The sequence below is a fragment of the Ricinus communis genome, chromosome 1 (assembly GCF_019578655.1).
Source record: "Ricinus communis isolate WT05 ecotype wild-type chromosome 1, ASM1957865v1, whole genome shotgun sequence".
In the NCBI taxonomy this organism is placed as follows: Eukaryota; Viridiplantae; Streptophyta; class Magnoliopsida; order Malpighiales; family Euphorbiaceae; genus Ricinus; species Ricinus communis.
The window spans coordinates 14,679,849-14,697,105 of NC_063256.1; the positions used below are offsets into that span (position 1 = coordinate 14,679,849).

The 17,257-nt window shown below is 38.3% G+C and overlaps 2 non-coding genes across 2 annotated transcripts; one reads left to right on the forward strand and one right to left on the reverse strand.

Annotated features, from left to right (window-relative positions):
• Positions 1-9,579: 9,579 nt before the first annotated feature.
• On the forward strand, positions 9,580-9,683 carry LOC112534426. The gene has a single exon (XR_003078714.2). It is a non-coding gene; the product is annotated as a small nucleolar RNA R71 (small nucleolar RNA).
• A 4,632-nt stretch (positions 9,684-14,315) lies between these two features.
• On the reverse strand, positions 14,316-14,421 carry LOC112534418. Its single transcript, XR_003078708.1, has one exon. It is a non-coding gene; the product is annotated as a small nucleolar RNA R71 (small nucleolar RNA).
• Between the last annotated feature and the right edge of the window lie 2,836 nt (positions 14,422-17,257).

A 17,257-nucleotide genomic window follows, 5' to 3' on the forward strand; every position in this document is an offset into this window, starting at 1 on the left:
ACAAACTATAGACCAAGTCCTGAAATATACTTTTTGTTTTTCTGCTTCTCGGTCCCTACAGCATAGGGTGCATACCTACTCAGTGGCATAAACTGCCTAGTGTACTCTGCCACTGATAGGTCTACCTTAACCAGCCTCACAAATCTCTCTCTGTACTCCTGCCTCACGCTAAAAGGGATGAAGTACTCCTCGAAATATGTCCCTAGATTGCCTCCACGATAACCCATCAAAAAAGGGGCGGATAAAGTCTCTGAACCACTGAGATGCTATCCCCTTTAAAGAAAAATCGGCATCTTGATGGTCCTCTTATCAAAATAGTGCAAATCTGATACCCTTTTCTCAACCTCGTCTAGGAATTCCAAAGGGTCCCTAGATGCCTCATTAAACTCCATGGGTCTCAATTTCAGTATATTCAGACATGGGAACCTCATCCAGATTCCTGAAACCGGACCCATTACCGCGGCTCCCTGAACCTTGGGCAGCCTGCTGTTGCTGAAAAGCCCTCTACATCCCAGTCATACTGGCTACAAACGCTTCTACTAGGTCTCCACCAACACCGTGTGCCTCCTGGGCCTCGCCCTGATCTGGTGGTGCTGCCGCTCGAGGCCTATCTCGCCTCCTGATATCACGGGCTAGGGCTGGTGAGGCCGATTAAATGGAAACCTCATCTTGGGCCTCTTAGGCCGCTCCTGTTGTTGCAGCCGCTCGAGTTCTCGGCATAGCAAGGGCTGAAAAATAACAGCAGAATATCAAATCTAACAGACTCTTTAACGTATAGCGCAGATACTAGAATCAATGAAACACGCAAGGACAGATTCAATTCCTAACTCCGCAGTAGTTAAGGAAGCTAACCTAGGTCGAAGGAAATCTAAACCTAGGCTCTAATACCAACTTTGTCACGAATCGATCTGTGGGCTCGTGACCGGCACTAGGGAGTGGGAAGGCTTAAGGCCACAAAGACCCGTAGTAAGCCTGACTAGACGACATTTTAGATATGCATATATAAATATACTAGTAAACCAGTCCAACATGCCATTCACAAGTTTCTAACTGGACATTAACAACATTCCATAATATGTTACAGACCAAATCAAACATAATATATCAGGTTTACTACTGCGGAGAGTCTAGAATTTTAAATAATTAAAAATTAAGAATGTCAAAGTATAAATTATTTACAATAGGCCCGATAGAGAAGGAAGACGGGCTGTCAAACGTAGGACGACGGAGAACCTAACTGTCACCTGAAAAATTAAAATTGAGACTGTCAGCCTCGAGAGTGAGTTAAAATCATATAATCCTATAATAATTATAATCTGCTCAATATAATATTTAGTAGATCAGGATAACATGTCATATTATATTAAAATACATGTCATGCCATAATTCAAAAAGAAAATAAAATTGAAATACTTATGGGACGAGTGCCTCAGTAAAACCCTAACCCCAATACTAGTAGCCTTTTGGCTCTCTTATTCCAATAGGTCTAGCGCCTAGAGAGCGAAGCTTAACCAGGATCCTTAAATCCAGCTTAGACACTTGATTTCCAAATAAGCCGGCACTTAGAGAGCAACGCTCGATTAGGGACCTTCCTTCGGCAGTCAAACTTCCACAGCCCAGAAAGTTATACTTGACCAGGGCAAACCCAAAAATAACCTTTACTACATGTCTCTGATTAATACCGGTGCGCACGCGGTCCTAATGCAACCCATCATGTGGCATGTTCTACTGTCGCTTCATCTCAATGTCACAAACATATATTTATAATTATAAATAGTATAATCATAAGCAAATATAATTTATTCAATAACATTTTGAGAATTAAAATTTAGTAGTCTCGGGTGTAGCAAATATGCAAATTATATGTAATAATAATAATAGTAATAAAATAACAATAAATATGATATCGATAATAACGAAAATAAATTTACTAATAATAATGCTAATAATATTTGTAATAATTATCAATCAAATGAAATTACTCATAATAACGATAATAATAATCATAATAACTATTAATCAATTAACATTGCATTTAATTTAGACATGATAAAGGTACAGTTGATTATATGACTTTAACTTACAATTTTGCCGCGCTCTACAGTCTGCTCCTACGCCTTGTTTGGAGCTGGATGGATGGACGGATTATCTATTCACGAAAATACTCAGTTAATAAGATATTCTTAATTTTTCCTAGACATAGACTCCTAGATTAGAGTGCATAAGAAAATTCAGACTCGAAAATTCTATCGAAAATCCGGCAGAACCTCCTCTAAAATATGGATATTTACCTCCTGTATAATGGGTCCAAAACCTACTAGAAACACTTCAAATCTTCTGTAATTAATTGACGGGAGTTGGGCCACCAAAACTATATTATTTTTTCCGACTCCGCAACACACTACAGATCACAATTGTCTTACAGACAATCCGACATAATATTTATTTCGACAACCAACCCACATAAAATTGTCTGGTACTTAAACTATTTCAACACAACCACATGTACCACAAAACAACACAATAATTAATCATAACAATTTATTGTAATATTTATATTTAAGTCACAATTAATTAATCTAATTAAATTAATTTATCTATAATTGATAATTAATAGCAACAATATTTTCTAAAATTATAAAATAATTTTTAAGTTCCAAATAGAATTATACTGAGCCGAAAATCCAAAAGTCTGCGCATATGAAAAACATCGAGGTCCGAAAGCTGGTATTGCCAACGATGTCGAAATTCGAATCCGGAAGCACCTACGCGAAGCTTGAGTTGTGGAGAGTCTGAAAACGCAAAAGCTTTGGCCGAAAACTCGTCAGAAGCCACCGGATCGAGGCTGGAAAGGTGCTACTCTTGTGAGGCTTCACCGAGGCTGTCGGCGATGGAAAGCAACAGGGGAAGCTCAGCTCGGGGGTTTTCGACGGTGGGGAGCTCGTTTCTAGCGTCGGCTTGGCGGAAGGGCGGCGGTAGGAGCTAGTTTGGCGGCGGCAGCTCCTTCTCTTCCTCGCTTGGCGTCGGCAGCGAGGGGGAAGGAAGAAGGGAGAAGCAGCGTCGGTGAGGGAGGGGAAGGGGGACGACGGCGGCGGGAGCTAGTTCGGCGCAAGCTGTAGGAGCTGGAAGGTGACAAGGGAGGTAAGGGAAAGAGGAAGGAAGGAGAAGGAGGTGGGGGGGAGGGAAGAAATAAAGGAAAAAATATATATTTATTTTCTTTTATATATAATAATAATATTTATTTATTTATTAATATTTACTTATTTATTTATTATAGGGTATTACATCTAGACAATGCCGATTCATATTGTTCTTGATTCGATGTCGTTTTTTGGCACTTTTACATTCAAAAATAGATTCTAAAAAGTATTTAACGATGATGGATAGATTTTAATGATATTTATTTGAATTTTTAATAATTTATTTATTTATTGAATATTGACAAATAATTATGTGATAAAGAAAAATCAATTTTTTTAAAAGAATTATAAAAGAGATTGAAGTTTATCTACTAATCTAGTGTTTCCTAAAACATACCTCTATAAATAGAAAATTATTAAATAAGGTTGGTTGACTGGCAACATTAACTAGAGACTATTGTTACTGTAAACTTACGTTCATTAAGCAAAAGGGTTTTTTGGTAACTAAAGAGCAAGGTCACTAAGAAAGAACCCTAGATTTGTAAACTTTTTGTGAATGGCAGAAGCTTTTTCACATCTTAGGCAGGATGTTGTATGTCGGGTAGTAATAGCTAGATTTACTTTATGTATTTTTTTTTGTTTATTTTATGTCAAATAACTGTAACATGACTGCTTAATTGAAATTGGACACGTAAATGGTTAAAATTGGACCCAACATCCTGTAGTCCATTAGGCTAATCAATCGTAATTGAGCTTAAATTCTAAAATTAATATAGACTAAGTGGGCTTTACCATGTTTTAGTTAGGTCAATTGGGCCGTATTAGATTTAGGTTCATACAATTAGGCCTTATCATAATAAGTAGTCCATCTAGAATTAAAAGCTTGGTGAAATATAACTTATAATTGGGCTAGACTAGGAAGGCTTTGTATATAATTAATTAGTAAAATTAGACTAATAACCTTAACATGGGTTAGGCTTTAATAAAAAGGGCTAAACTTAGGTGAAATATATGTGCTATATCGTATGCTTGTACATGAACTGTTGTGTTTATAGGGAATAATTTATTAAATAATAAAATTAAAGACTAAAATACACAAATAAGGAAGTTGGCTTTCGGATCCATGATGGGCTACTGATGCAACCTACACCTAAGGTAGTGAACCTATCGATGCGGCCTAGCACTAGTGAGTATTAAGGTCGTATCCCTAGAGATCGGGTGAACCTAGAGTTACTATTGTTCGCTATGTTATCTAGTCTGAAATAGGGTGTGAGAAGTCTAAACTAACTAACTAATGACTATGAATGCAAATAAATAAATGAACAGCAACTAACAATCGGAAGACAACCGCAACAAGAGAAATAAACCCAAAGGGGACCTAAGTGATGGAATTCTAAAGGTTGATTTTATAAATTACCAATCTTGCTTACCCGTGCCTAAATCCTGAATTGAACTCGGTTCCTCTCTGGAGCTCACCGAGTTCCTAAACCTGCACTAACCTAATGGAATCTCTTCCTATCAGATTATTACAGATTAGCATTAAGCATGATTTAGAACTATTAAGAGTTGTTAATTCTTAATCTGGCGAGTAAATTAACCTTATCTCTAAGTGTTAACTACCAGTTCTTACTGTTCAAATTTCAGTTGTAACAAGCATTTCTCAATGTCAAGAAACAACCTAAAAGACAATTAATTTAACGTCTCAAATTAACTGAATTAAACTTTATTAATGAATAGCAAGAAGATTACAAGAATGGCAAATACAAATCTAACAACTAAGCACAATCTATCAACAAAGGTAAACCCCAATGGGATCGGCAGCCCTAGCTACTCATAATGAAAGAAACAAATACAAAAGGAAATAAATAATAGAAAAGGAAATGGAACATGTAACCCCTCTTCTCTCAAATCGGAATGGAAATCTTGCAAGCACCAACTCTGAAACCAGCCTCAAGTATGGATCTCGGATGTCTCGATCGATCATATGGAACTTTCAATCTTTGCTTGATCTCCCAAATCAATCCTTTGAAATGATGTTTGGTCTCCCAAAATGTCAAGAACAGAGGTGTAGAAGTGGAGGGTCGCGCGTGTAGAGAAGTCTAAAAGTCAGAAGCGGAACCCTGTCTTGTTTTGCATGCGCCTATTTATAAGCACAAGTGCCATAGCCCGTGCAATGGGCACAAACATCCAAAAATGTAAATCTTCAAAAACGTCTAAGGGAGGCCGTGCCACGGTCGGTGCAAATATGCAAGGGCCGTGCAAAAGCCTCGAAATGCGTGCCAACAAGGAATCAAATCCGACGAACATCTAATATGCGTAAATCATCAAAATAGCTTGGTTTCTGCCCGGAAATCAATCAATTTCCCATCAAGGAGTCTGAAAACCTAAAAAACTCATAAACATACCAAAGTGCGATCAAACAGGAATAAATATGACTTAAATACACGAATAAACGACTAATAAACAGTCAATAAACATGCATAGAATCATCTATAGCAAACTACCCCACACTTAAGCGTTTGCTTGTCCTCAAGCAATCAACAACTCACTCCTCAAACATATACCAAATAACTCAATCAAATACATTGCAGGAAGTTAGCTCAAAACAAATCTCAAAATTACGTAACGAATTTCCTTAAAATCCCCAAATCACTAAATCCTTGAGAAAGAGAACAAAGTTAATAAAGCTGCTAAAATTAAAATGATAAACCATCCAAACTGAGAATTTGAGAACCGTGCCTCACAAGATGTCACTCAAAACATACAAGTGTATATAGGTGAAAGAAGATCGCCAAGCTCTCAATTCAAAAATATAGAAAAAAAAGTGCTTACCAAAAGCTTGCTTATAGATGCAATCTCCACTACTGTGAAATAATCAATAATCATGATCAAAGGGTCTTGAGCCAGATTGTAATGGGGTTAAGGTAGGGTATGGAGAGATATGGAAAGTAGGCTAAAAGTTGCTAGAGAATTATGCAGGTAATGCAAGACAATAGCCAAGGATCAAATGCTGTACCAAAAATGAACATTAAGTTGCTCCAACAATAAGATGATGCTCAAAATGAACTAAAAGAATACTCTTTTTTTTTTCAAATTAACTACTCCTGCAACAACAGATAACGCAGGATGAAGTAATACAATGCTCAATCAAAAGTAGTAAAATGATATGTACCATTTGGATTGAAGGGAGCATGTACGAAAAATCTAGCAACTTAGTGAATATATACAAAAATAATGCAAATTGATCCAAAATGAAATACAGCATAAACTTACATAATTTCCAACAACAATGGTAGAAAGAATGGTAAAATGAATAGAAGTGATAAAATGAGTGTCAAAGGTGAATTACAACGAAAGAAAAGGCTAAGGCTCAAAATTGGTTCACTAAGGGAAAAACAGGGTTAGGCTTTTAGCCAAATTGTGTAAATCCTAAGTACCCAAATCATCTCATGACTATCAAAAATTCATGTAATCTCAAAAGGCATCACAAAGCAAGTTCTAGAAATAAAAATTTTTTACAATGCTCACTAAAAAAAATAAAAGGAGCATACAAAAAAATAATGATGCTCAAATTGGCTCAAAACCTCACCATTTGAGTCGGTTAAAATTTGCATGAATTCTCAAACCAAAGTTTAAACAATCAATCATAATAATAAGAAGCAATATTAATAGTGTTCTTTATCCAAGATAAAGTAAAATGGAAAAATTAAGGAAAAACACCAGTTTTACCTGGCTCGATTGAAATTGAGAGATTCGTTCATTGCCTTCTTCCAATAAGATTCGATAAAAGCTATAAGGGTATCCATTCAAAAGAGAAAAATCATCAACTACTCGATTAAAATAAAACTCAAGATAAGGACAGTAAGAATGAATGGACTCAATCAATAAGGAAAATGAAAGCAAAATAAAAACAGCAGAATACCATCCTTACAGAGGTTCGAGATAACAAAATCGGTACCTGCACAAAACTAAGGTACCTACCCCACACTTAAGAAAAACACTATCCTCAGTGTGAAATAAGGTAGGCACTCCACAAGGAAGATAAAATACGCACAAAGAAGCAAATCATAATAGTCCATAAAAAGCTAGAAAACTAAAAAAGGAACAAAACAACAAAAAGAGACAAAAACTAAAAATAGTCTACTAGATACTGTCCTTGATGTGTGCTTTAACACTCCAAGATATGTTAGTCCTCAAAATTGCGCATGAGCATCGAGTAGGCTAACTCCTGCAAAACTCAAGAATAAACACACATCCCAAGCAACATCTAGTAAAAGGTTCAATAAAATGAAGTCATCTCAAAATAAAACAAACTAAAAATAAACTGAAATATCTAACTAAAAAAAATAAAAAAAAATAAATAAAAGATGTCCAAAAACTCAAAAAGCATAAATAGATTTAAGAATGCCTCTCGAAGGCGCTTCTTTTTATTCGAGTAGTCTAGCTGGGCTCTGCAGCAGCATTCCTGCATCACAAGCAAATTGAGAAGGTGGGCTCAATGTAAGCTGGGGCTTGAGGCATATAAGCGCAAGGAGGAGGTCCAATGTGTGCAGTAGATGACCAAGGAGGTGCTCTCCACACCGAGTTAGGATGCCCATTCATCCACTCCAATTCCTGTATAGGTGACCTAGCATAAACAAACTTACATCTACCCTTCTTGGGTGTATCATAGCACAAAGTTTTAAATTGATACAAGTTGTTTTCTTCAAATGAATAACACACATCAACAGGCAAGGAAGCATGCAAAATATCATCAATTATTATATCCTGTGGTGGCTTATCACATGCAAGACCAATCCCATCAACAGCGCAAATGGCATGAACATGGTTGGCGGGAGAACTATCAAATCGGGGTAAACTAAAAGTAACACAGTCATTCCCTACATTAAGCTCTAACTTTCCCTCAAGCACGTTTATTTTAGCTCTAGCCGTGGCAAGGAAAGGTCTCCAAAAATCAAAGGTATACCATGCTCACTGTCCATGTCCATAACCACAAAGTCCACAGGAAATATAAACTTATCTATCTTGACTAGCACATTCTCTAAAATCCCCCTAGGAAGCTTAACAGAACGATCAGCTAATTGAATGCACATCCTAGTGGGTTTTGCCTCTCCCAAACCTATCTTATTGAACATACTAGTGGACATGACATTAATGTTAGCCCCCAAATCAGCTAATGCATTATCAATACACAAGTTACCCAAAGTGCAAGGAATATTGAAACTCCCTATATTGTGATTTTTCTCTGGCAACTTGCTCTGAAACACTGCTGAGCACTCTTCATTAAGCTTCATAAGCTACCTCCTCTAACTTTCTTTGGCTGCTAAGTATGTCCTTCAAGAACTTGGCATACTTCGGCATTTGCTTCAATACATCAACAAAAGGCAAGTTAATATGCAATTGTCTAAAAATATCCAAAAACTTACTGAACTGCTCTTGCGCTTCTGCTTGCTTGAGTCTAGCAGGATAAGGAATCTTGGGCTCATACTCCTTGACTGGGATTGGTTTCACTTTTTGCCTCTCAAGTTTTTTAAATTTACTGTTTCCCCCATCCTGCACATCAATAGTGGAGTCGTCAAAAATAGGTCTAGAAAAAGCTGAAACTAACTTACCTGAACGCAAAGTGATGGTGTTCACGTGCTCCCTCGAGTTAGACTCAGTAGTGTTGGGGAGCGCTCCTTGTTGCCTCTCAGACAACATCTTAGAAATCTGCCAAATCTGACTTTCCAAGTTCTGAATGGATGCCTGCTGATTTCTAAGAGCAGTGTCAGTCTGCTGGAACCTAGTTTCAGTAGACGTGACAAACTTCATCATCAGCTCCTCTAAGTTAGATTTCTTCTCGGCTGGTGGAGGAAGTTGTGATAGTCCACCCTGCTGTTGCTGTGGTGGTTGTTGATGCAGCATCTGAAAGCCTGGTAGACCCTGGGCATTATTGTTGCGCTAACTAAAATTAGGGTGGCTCCTCCATCCAGGATTGTATGTGCTGCTATAAGGGTTGTTCTGCTGCCCGCGCATATTTCCCATGTAATTAACCTGCTCAACATCAGAAGGCATAGCAGAAACAGATGGAAAAGAAGAAGAAGATGAAGCAAACATACCTCCCGCAGTACAGTTCACACTGTAATACGGGCCATCACAAAACTCGCAGCCAACGTTCGCTGCATGAACCGGCATCTGGAGTTGGTCAATCTTCTTGGCTAGAAGCTACACCTAAGTTGCCAAGGCTGTTGTAGAATCCATTTGGTTTACCACTCCCTGTCTTCCTGGTCGGCTCCTAGAGGATTGCCACTGATAATTGTTTATGGCCATTTCCTCTATCAAGTTCTGAGCCTGCTCGGGCATCTTACTGTTTAGCGCCCCACCTGCTGTAGCATCCACCATCTGCCTCGTCGCAAGGTTCAACCCGTTGTAGAAGGTCTGAACCTGCATCCACACTGGCAATCCGTGATATGGGCAGCATCTCAAAAGATCCTTAAACCTCTCCCATGGGTACATGCTCTCATCATCAAACTGCACAAAAGAAGATATGTCATTTCTAAGTTTAGTAGTTTTAGCGGGAGGAAAATACTTATAGAGAAATTTTTCGGCCAACGCCTTCCAAGTAGTAATCGTCTGCTGTGGAAAAAATTACAACCATCTCTTTGCTTTGTCCCTCAAGCAAAATGGAAACAATCTCAGTTGAATGGCGTTATCGGTTGTTCCATTTATCTTGAATGTGTCACAAATCTCTAAAAAGTTGGATATATGTGCATTGGGATCCTCACTGGGCAATCCTCCAAACTGCACGCTCTGCTGGATCATCTGGATAACATTGGCCTTTATCTCAAAATTGTTGGCCGCTACAGCAGGTCTGACTATACTAGTTTTTGTCCCATCCAAAGATGGTCGAGCAAACTCGTACATCGTTCTCTGATCGTCATTGGCCTAGGGGTTATGGTTCTCCATCACGTTAGCTCTATGAACCTGAATTGTAACTCCGACCTCCTCCTCAACTGCTTGCAAACATCGTCTCAATAATCTGAGAGAATGCTCCGGGTCAGATAAGGGTTCTATGGGATCAGGGTTAGAGCTCATGGTCATAAACTACCTGAAACCGATAATCCAAACAACCACCAATTAATAAAAGTAATAAAATAAAGAATAAAGAATAAAGAATAAATAAATAAACAAATAATGACTAAAGTAACATGAAAACAATTCACTCTAGTTCACCGTTACGGTTCCCCGGCAACGACGCTAAAAACTTGATGGGCTATTGATGCAACCTACACAAAAGGCAGTGAACATATCGATGCGGCCTAGCACTAGTGAGTATCAAGGTCGTATCCCTGGAGATCGGGTGAACCTAGAGTTACTACTGTTCGTTATATTATCTAGTCTGAAATAGGATGTAAGAAGTCTAAACTAACTAACTAATGATTATGAATACAAATAAATAAATGAGTAGCAACTAACAATTGAAAGACAACCGCAATAAGAGAAACAAACCCAAAGGGGACCTAAGTGATGGAATTCTAAAGGTTGATTTTATAAATTACCAATCTTGCTTACCCGTGCCTAAATCCTGAATCGAACTCGGTTCCTCTCTCGAGCTCACCGAGTTCCTAAACCTACACTAACCTAATGGATTCTTTTCCTATTAGATTATTACAGATTAACATTAAGCGTGATTTAGAACTATTAAGAGTTGTTAATTCTTAATCTGACGAGTAAATTAACCTTATCTCTAAGTGTTAACTACCAGTTCTTACTATTCAAATTCCAGTTGTAACAAGCATTTCTCAATGTCAAGAAACAACCTAAAAGACAATTAATTCAACGTCTCAAATTAACTGAATCAAAATTTATTAATGAATCGCAAGAAGATTACAAGAATGGCAAATACAAATCTAACAACTAAGCATAATCTATCAATGAAAGTAAACCCTAATGGGTTCAGCAGCCCTAGCTACTCATAATGAAAGAAACAAATACAAAAGGAAATAAATAACAGAAAAGAAAATGGAACATGTAACCCCTCTTCTCTCGAATCGGAATGGAAATGTTGCAAGCACCAACTCTGAAACCAGCCTCAAGTATGGATCTCGGATGTCTCGACCGATCGTCTAGAACCTTTAATCTTTGCTTGAATCTCCCAAATCAATCCTTTGAAATGATGTTTGGTCTCCCAAAATGTCAAGAACAGAGGTGTAGAAGTAAAGGGTCGCGCGCGTAGAGAAGTCCAGAAGTCAGAAGCGGAACCCTATCTCATTTTGCGTGTGCCTATTTATAGGCAGAAGTGCCATAGCCCGTGCAACGGGCACAAACATCCAAAAATGCAAATCTTCAAAAATGTCCAAGGGAGGCCGTGCAACGGGCCATGCCACGGCTCGTGCAAAAGCATTGAAATGCGCGCCAACAAGGAATCGAATCCGATGAACATCTAATATGCGTAAATCATCAAAATAGCTTAGTTTAATTTCCTATCAAGGAGTCCGAAGACCTGAAAACTCATAAACATACCAAAGTGCAATCAAACAGGAATAAATATAACTCAAATACATGAAAAAACTATTGATAAACAGTCAATAAACATGCATAAAATCATCTTTATCAATCTGTTTCTGGATTTATGGCTTCCTCATTGAATTTGAGAAATGCTATTCATTAGTAAAAGTGTCTCGGTGAATTACTCGGATGGCAACTCCCATCTCTGTGGTTGTCTCTGTGATTTGTTAGCGTATTCCCAATTAGGTTGAAAACTTTGCAGTATCATAGTCGCTAAAGACGCTTGGGTGCTCGCCCAAAATCACCGCCCACACTTAGATTTTGGTATTACACTTGTTGTGGTAGCTTCATCTTTCTTTGGACATGTTCTTTTGTTATATTCAAAAACCATGCAAATTTGGCATCTCATCTTTACACCAGTTTTAAGCAGCTTGCTAGGGTTCTCTTTTTCTTCTTCATGACCTTTCCTTCTATTGATCCTTGGCCTTCTAGATAGCATGATACAAACAGGTGGGTAAATAAGACTGATAGGCATCATATTATACGTATTTACATGCCCAATTGTTTACATTCTTGTGCATGATTATCTCATTTTATGCTAGAATCACTTGTCTTTTGTTTCCTTTCACGTTTCAGGTCATTTTCGAAGGACACTATCAACAATCGAGGGAAATACGCGTGATTACGGACCATAATCTATCAAATTAGACGAGGACTAGCACCACGAGGGTTGAGCACGGCCTGGATTCTGGCCGTGCTAAATTGCCAACTAGCTGCCCTCCAAGAGTACTTTTTGGCACGGTTTCCGTAGAAACCACGGCCTCCTCCACGGCCTGTGGTGGCTCAGCGCCGGCTTGGGCACGGCCTGAAAGAGGTCAACACAATGGAATCCTTAGGTTCAGCACGGCCCGGACTCCACCCGTGCTGACCAGCACAGGCTTGACCACGGCCGTGTTGAAGAGACTATATAGGCAAATTCGATTTGGTGAATGGTGGTTCGATTTTCTGACTTGATTTCCAATATACACACTCAATTCATTTGTTTCTAGACTTCAATTATCGACTTTGGGAGATCAATTTCATCAATTGAAGGAAGGATTACACTTGTTTCAACATCGATTTGAAGATCAAGATAAGATTTGGGAGCAATCAAGAGGCAAATTAGGGTTTGAGATTTTGAATTGGAAAATTAGGGTTTCTTATCCAACTTGAAAGCGAAGGGTGTAAATGCTTTCAATTTGCTTTTCCTTATTTATTTCTTACTTTGTTTTAACTATGAACATGAGTAGCTAGAGATTTTGAACCCATTGGGGTTTCTATTGTTGATGGATTGTTTGATTTGTTTTGATTATTAAGTTACCAAATTGTATCCTTCTTGCTTATCAGTAATAAAAGTTAATTTCATTTCACTTGAGACGTTGAGTAAAATGTTGTTTAGATTGTTTAATTGGTATTCAGAAATTCGTTAAATAGTTAGAACTTGATTAAGCAAGAACTGGTTAATAAACTTAGAGATGAGGTTAATTGGCTAGCCGGATTAAGGATTAATAACTCTTAATAGACTTGAATCTAAGCTTCATGCTGTGCTGAGATTAATTGTTAGGAAGAGATTCCAGCATTTAGTTCCCAGAGTTAGGAATTCGGTGAGCTCGAGAGAGGATCCGAGTTCATTTTAAGATTCAAGCACGGGTAATCAATTTGGTAATCAAGATAATCACCTTTAGTAATTCCATCGCAATTAGGTCCCCTTTGGGTTTGCTTTCTTCTTGTGTTGCTCCATTATCCTTTCAGATTAATTGACATTTAATTAATTGTTTGTTCATATTCAATCATCGCATAACACTTCATTGAGTTGTTCAGACTAGATAACATAACGAACAGTAGTAACTCTAGGTTCACCCGATCTTTAGGGATACGACCTTGATACTCATTAGTGCTAGGCCACATCGATAGGTTTATTGCCTTAGGTGTAGGTTGCATCAGTAGCCCATTAAGTTTTTGGCGCCGTTGCCGGGGAACCATAACGGTGAACTAGAGTGAATTGTTTTTGTGTTACTTTAGTAATTATTTATTTATTTATTTATTCTTTATTCTTTATTTTATTGCTTTTATTGATTGGTGGTTGTTTGGATTGTCGATTTCAGGTAGTTTATGACCAGGAGCTCTAACCCTGATCCCATAGAACCCTTATCTAACCATAGCGCTCTCTCAAATTATTAAGACGACATTTGCAGGCAGTTGATGAGGAGGTCAGAGTTAGAGTTCAGGTTTATAGAGCTAACATGATGGAGAATCACAACCCCTAGGCCGATGACGATCAGAGAACGATGTACGAGTTTGCTCGACCATCTTTGGATGGGACGAAAACTAGTATAGTCAAACCTCCTGTAGCGGCCAACAATTTTGAGATAAAGGCCAATGTTATCCAGATGATCCAGCAGAGCGTGCAGTTTGGAGGATTGCCCAGCGAGGATCCCAATGCACATATATCCAACTTTTTGGAGATTTGTGACACATTCAAGATAAATGGAACAACTGATGATGCCATTCGGCTGAGATTGTTTCCATTTTCCTTAAAGGACAGAGTAAAAAAGATGGTTGCAATCTCTTCAACAGCAGACGATTACTACTTGGAAGGCGTTGGCCGAAAAATTTCTCTATAAGTATTTTCCTCCCGCTAAAACTGCTAAACTTAGAAATGACATATCTTCTTTTGTGCAGTTTGATGATGAGAGCATGTATGATGCATGGGAGCGATTTAAGGATCTTTGAGATGATGCCCACATCACGGATTGCCAGTGTGTATGCAGGTTCAGACCTTCTACAGCGGGTTGAACCTTCCGACGAGGCAGATGGTGGATGCTGCAGCATAGTGACTCCAACATCAAAGCCATCAAATATGTGCTTCTTCACATAAAAATGGAAGACACAAAGAGCTACAACAATTAAGCCAAAAGATATAAAGCAAAAAAAATTCCCATTTTGACTGCGTAACAACTAGTTTTTGAAAATAGAATTTCAAACATGAAATTAAGCTCTGCCTCTATAACTCTTAAAGCATCTTCTATAGATATTGTGATTAAATAATTATGTGTTTTCGTTTTGCTCCTTAAAAAGAATATGAGATCAACAATCAAACCCATGAAGATCTGAAAGAATTCATAAGCTTTATGCACCACTTCTAGCAGTTATTTCAATTGATTTCTTTAAGAGCAATACTAGCAATATTTATTTTTTCAGGCTCTGGCATCATAATTATTTGTGTAGGCAATTTTTTGCCTCTTTTCTTTGAAGCACATTCCTCTATAAGCTTTGCTTAGTTAGGTCAGGTTCAGGTTCTTTAAGCATAGAATCTCAAAATCTATTCTTACTTGCAAGATACAAAGGACGAGTTCATTTCAGATGTTTAATAATTACAATAAGATACATAAGAAATGTTGGAATCATTAATAGGAATGGCTGTAAAGCCAGTTTGAGTTTAGTGCCAACAAATAGAAGATCACCCTCTGCATTATTCAAGGAAAAACTGATCGATTTATATAGTCGAATTACAGCAACAAGAATTCAAAACAAACTTTAAACTAACAGGCCGAGATGCTCTCAACCTCATTCGAGATGCTCTCAACCTCCTGCAAACTTGGTCAAGACGTTATCAACGTCTCTTGACTTATTCTTACAAAAACAACTTAACATTCCCTCCCTTAAGCTAACTGTGGACCCAGGTTAGCTTATCCTTCTTCTTTCTGAACTCTCAGTTGTTTTCTGAATCTTATGAATGGTTCTGTTTACAACGGCTTGGTCATTAAGTCAGCAACTTGATCTTTGGTATCGCAGAACTCCAATTTAATCACCTCATTTTGAACTAGCTCCCTTAAGAAGTAGAAGCGAACATCAATATGTCTACTTCTTCCCTGCATCACTGGATTTTTTGACAACTTGATGGTTGAACTGTTGTCACAAAATATTGTAGTGCTTTCTTCATGAACATAACCAAGTTGCTCGATTATTCTTCTAAGCCACACAGCTTGACTCAAACACCCTGCAGCTGCCACGAACTCGGCTTCTGTACTTGACAAAGTGACTATTGGTTGTTTCTTGGACAACCATGAAATAGCTCCACCTCCAATCATAAAAATATAACCAGAAGTGCTTTGTCTATCATCTAGGTCACCAGCATAGTCACTGTCTGTAAAACCAACAAGTCCTTCAGGGCATCTTTTATACATAATTCCATAATCAGTAGTACCCTTAATATACCTCAGAATCCTTTTAGCTGCTTGTAGATGTAATGTCGTTGGCTTGCTCATAAAGCGACTAATGAGGTTCACACTGAAATCAAGACGTGTAGTAGTCAGGTACATGAGGCTGCCTACGATCTGCTTGAAGTTGGTTTCACACACTGCAGTTCCTTCAGAATCTTTATGCAGCTTGGTTCCAGGGACAATTGGCGTTCTCATTGGTTGGCATCCTTCCATGCCAAATCTATCCAATATTTCTCTTGCATATTTCTTCTGACATATGAAGTTACCATGTTGAGTTTGTGTTACTTCTATTCTAAGAAAGTACTTCATTTGCCCCAAGTCCGTCATTTCGAACGTATTCATCATGGATGTTTTGAACTCCTCCATCATGGTTTCACCGTTACTAGTATAAATCAAGTCATCAACATAGACACTTACAATAAGTAAGTTACCTGAGTTGCTCCATTTCGTGAACAAGGTTTGTTCATTCTGACATTTATCGAAGCCTTCTTTATTGAAATGTCTTTCAATTCTACTAAACCAAGCTCTGGGTGCTTGTTTTAGTCCGTAGAGAGCTTTATGTAGTTTGAGCACTTTCATTTCTGAACCTCTTCTTCTGAAGCCTTGTGGCTGCTCTACATAAACATCCTCTTCAAGTTCTCCATGAAGGAAGGCTGACTTGACGTCTAGTTGCAATATTTTTCATTTCCTTTGTGCTACTAATGCCACGATCGTCCTTACTGTCTCCATTCGAGCAACTGGTGCATATACTTCACCATAATCAACGCCATGCTTCTATGAGTAACCTTTCGCTACAAGTCTTGCCTTATGCTTCTCTAATGCTCCATTTGCGTCGAGCTTCGTCTTATAGATCCACTTGACTCCGACGACCTTTGTATTGCTTGGTAACTCAACAAGAGTCCATGTGTTATTCTTCTCAATGGACTCGATTTCTTTCTTCATTGCTGCGATCCAGTGCTTCTCCTTAATAGCTTCTTCAAAATAGGATGATCGTTGTTCATAGCCATCATCACCATGTCACAATTGACATTTTCAGCAGTAGCACTAACTTTGTAGTCACCAAGCCATGCAGGACTACGTGAAACAGTATTAACTTCGTAGTCACCAAGCCATGCTGGACTACGTGAAACCCTACCACTTTGAGTTTAACTACGTGAAACCCTACCGCTTTGAGTTTGAGCAATAATTGGTCTATCTTCAATATCTTTACTTTGAAGAACATCATCGGTTGATAATGTACCAGCCTGCTCCTGTATGCTTCCTCCATCATCGGTTGATGATGTACCAGCCTGCTCATGTATGCTTCCTCCAGTCTGTGTCTCGACATTCTCAACTGGAACGACATCTTCAATATCTTCCCTCCCTTGC